Source organism: Macaca mulatta, chromosome 3 (genome assembly GCF_049350105.2).
Source record: "Macaca mulatta isolate MMU2019108-1 chromosome 3, T2T-MMU8v2.0, whole genome shotgun sequence".
Classification (NCBI taxonomy): Eukaryota; Metazoa; Chordata; class Mammalia; order Primates; family Cercopithecidae; genus Macaca; species Macaca mulatta.
The window spans coordinates 192,007,591-192,010,468 of NC_133408.1; the positions used below are offsets into that span (position 1 = coordinate 192,007,591).

At 50.9% G+C, this 2,878-nt stretch overlaps 1 non-coding gene across 1 annotated transcript; it reads left to right on the top strand.

Moving 5' to 3' along the window:
• The first annotated feature begins 436 nt into the window (after positions 1-436).
• Positions 437-543, top strand: LOC114677283 (small nucleolar RNA U13). Its single transcript, XR_003728566.2, has one exon. It is a non-coding gene; the product is annotated as a small nucleolar RNA U13 (small nucleolar RNA).
• The last annotated feature ends 2,335 nt before the right edge of the window (positions 544-2,878 follow it).

The following is a 2,878-nucleotide window of genomic DNA, read 5'->3' on the forward strand; positions in this document are numbered from 1 at the left end:
CCTCTGACCCCTCTCAAGGGGGGTTGAGCCTGTGAGTTACTTGAGGTCTTTAGCAAATCTTTTGTGTCTGTCTTTTTCTGCTTAAATTAGCCATGGTGAATTGTGTTTTGAGTTTTGTTTTTGGTAACTAAAAATCCTGATACTTACACATTGGTACCAGGAGTGGTCCCAAGCAACAGACCTTCAGGAAAAGCGAGATCTGAAGTTTATTATCTGAAATGAGTGGGTCTGATCACAGAGAGAATGCATTTCGTGTAGAAGGGTGGGCACCAGGGGCAAAACTGGTACTTCAATGAGGGCTTTGTCATGATCTGGACAGTCCCAACCGTTGAAGGCAAGGCTTTGTGGGGAATGAAAGGGGACAGCCATGGAATGTGATGGAAACAAGAAGGTTAAACTTGGCGGGTTGTTTGGCTGCTTTTAAACACACTGGAGGACCCTCTGTAGTTCCCGAGCATGATGATTGAGTGTTCACGTGCATGTGTGGGATGTGCCACCCTCTGAACCTTATTATGATGTTGGCACATTACTCTGGACCTGACCTTGGATAAACAAACAAACAAACAAACAAACTGGAGGCCAGGTGTGGTGGCTCACACCTGTAATCCCAGCACTTTGGGAGGCCATGGTAGGCAGATCACTTGAGGTCAGGAGTTTGAGACCAGCCTCACCAATATGGTGAAACGCTGTCTCTACTAAAAATATAAAAATTAGCTGGGTGTGGTGGCGGGCACCTGGAATCCCAGCTACTCAGGGGGCTGAGTCAGGAGAATCACCTGAATCCGGGAGGCAGAGGTTGCAGTGAGGCAAGATCGCACCACTGCACTCCAGGGCGACATAGTGAGACTCTGTCTCAGAAAAAGAAAAGAAAAAAAAAATTGGCCAGGCATGCTGGCTCACACCTGTAATCCCAGCACTTTGAGAGGCTGAGGCAGGTGGATCACCTGAGGTCAAGAGCTCGAGACCAGCCTGACCAACATGGTGAAACCCCATCTCTACTAAAAATATAAAATTAGCCTGGTGGCGGGCACCTGTAATCCCAGCTACTCGGGAGGCTGAAGCAGGAGAATCACTTGAACCCAGGAGGTGGAGGTTGCGGTGAGCCAAGATTGTGCCATTGCACTCCAGCCTGGGTGACAGGAACAAAACTCCATCTCAAAAAAAAAAAAAAAAATACACTGGAGACAATAAGTCTTAAGTTTTGGCTTAAGATGTTTTCAAAGAACTGGGGAATTTCTGACTCTTCTGAATGGGAATCTCCAACAATGGCAGCGTGGGGCTGCCGGTCTGTGTAGCCTGGCTCCTGTGTACCATTTATGACCTGTGACAGGCTGCGCTCTATTTCATGAACAGCAGGACTCCCCTCAGGAAGACTCCACAGGGTCCTGTGGCTTGGAGGGGGCCATGCGGAGAGATCTGGATGACCTGGAGCTTGCTGTATCCCCAACCCACAGAGTGCCCCTTGCAGCAGAAGCTGCCCCCGTTCTGCCTGATGGAGCTTGAAGACCCTGTAATAGGCTCACAGGAGTGTCACATGCGAGAAGGAGCCAGCTGTCCTCATGCTAAACTCTCACCCACCGCCTGCCTCCAAGCCGGTGAGTAGATTCCAGGCTGTCTGTCGCTGAGCTGGTGGTTATTACTTGCCCGGAGAGTCTGACTAATGGATTGCTGCTTTAGGCTCCTGTTGTCACAGGGAGTTCTGCTATCAAAACAGAACAAAATAAAACTGGCTGGGCACGGGTGGCTCATGCCTGTAATCCCAGCACTTTGGGAGGCCCAGGACGGTGGATCACTTGAGGTCAGGATTTCGAGACCAGCCTGGTCAACATGGCAAAACCTCGTCTCTACTAAAAATACAAAAATTGGCCAGGCGCGGTGGCTCAAGCCTGTAATCCCAGCACTTTGGGAGGCCAAGACGGGCGGATCACGAGCTCAGGAGATCGAGACCATCCTGGCTAACACAGTGAAACCCCGTCTCTACTAAAAAAAAAAAATACAAAAAACTAGCCGGGCGAGGTGGCGGGCGCCTGTAGTCCCAGCTACTCGGGAGGCTGAGGCAGGAGAATGGCGTGAACCCGGGAGGCGGAGCTTGCAGTGAGCTGAGATCCGGCCACTGCACTCCAGCCTGGGTGACAGAGCGAGACTCCGTCTCAAAAAAAAAAACCAAAAAAACAAAAAAACAAAAATTAACTGTGTGTCGTGGAGCATGCCTGTAATCCCAGCTTCCTGGGAGGCTGAGACAGGAGAATCACTTGAACCCAGGAGGCAGAGGTTTCAGTGAGCCGAGATGGCACCACTACACTCTAGCCTGGGCACAGGGTGAGACTCTGTCTCAAAACAAAAAAAGAACACAACCAAACCCAGCCTGCTCCCTCTCACCGCTGTCACCTCCCTCCTTCGCCCTCCTGGTTTGAATTAGTGGCAGTGGTGGAGGGTGGGGCAGAACAACTGGCTACAACAAGAAACAAACTAACCAAAATGTGCGTACATGGGTACATGGCTACCAGGCAGTTACTGTGGTGTCCGGCTCAGCCAGGGCCCATGCTGGGTGATCGTGTCTGTCTGTCTGTTTTCCTTTGCATCTTCAACTAGACGTGGGCGTTCCTTACTCCTGTACAAAACTTCCGCTTGCTCCTTGTCCCCTGTGGCAGAAGCCTGCCTGCACACGCCTGGGGGGGATTTCTCTTCCCAGGAGCAACTAAGTTTGTCCCTGAGCAGTTCCTAGATTTGTTTGTGGAGACTTTAGGGAAGATAAACATGGAAATTCTGATACAAATTTGAAGCCCTGGGAGTGGTGATAATGAGCGTGGCTGTGAACATCGCTTCCAGTTCTGGAAGGACCTGTGCGGCTGCCGCTCTCAGGGGGCTTGTGGGACCG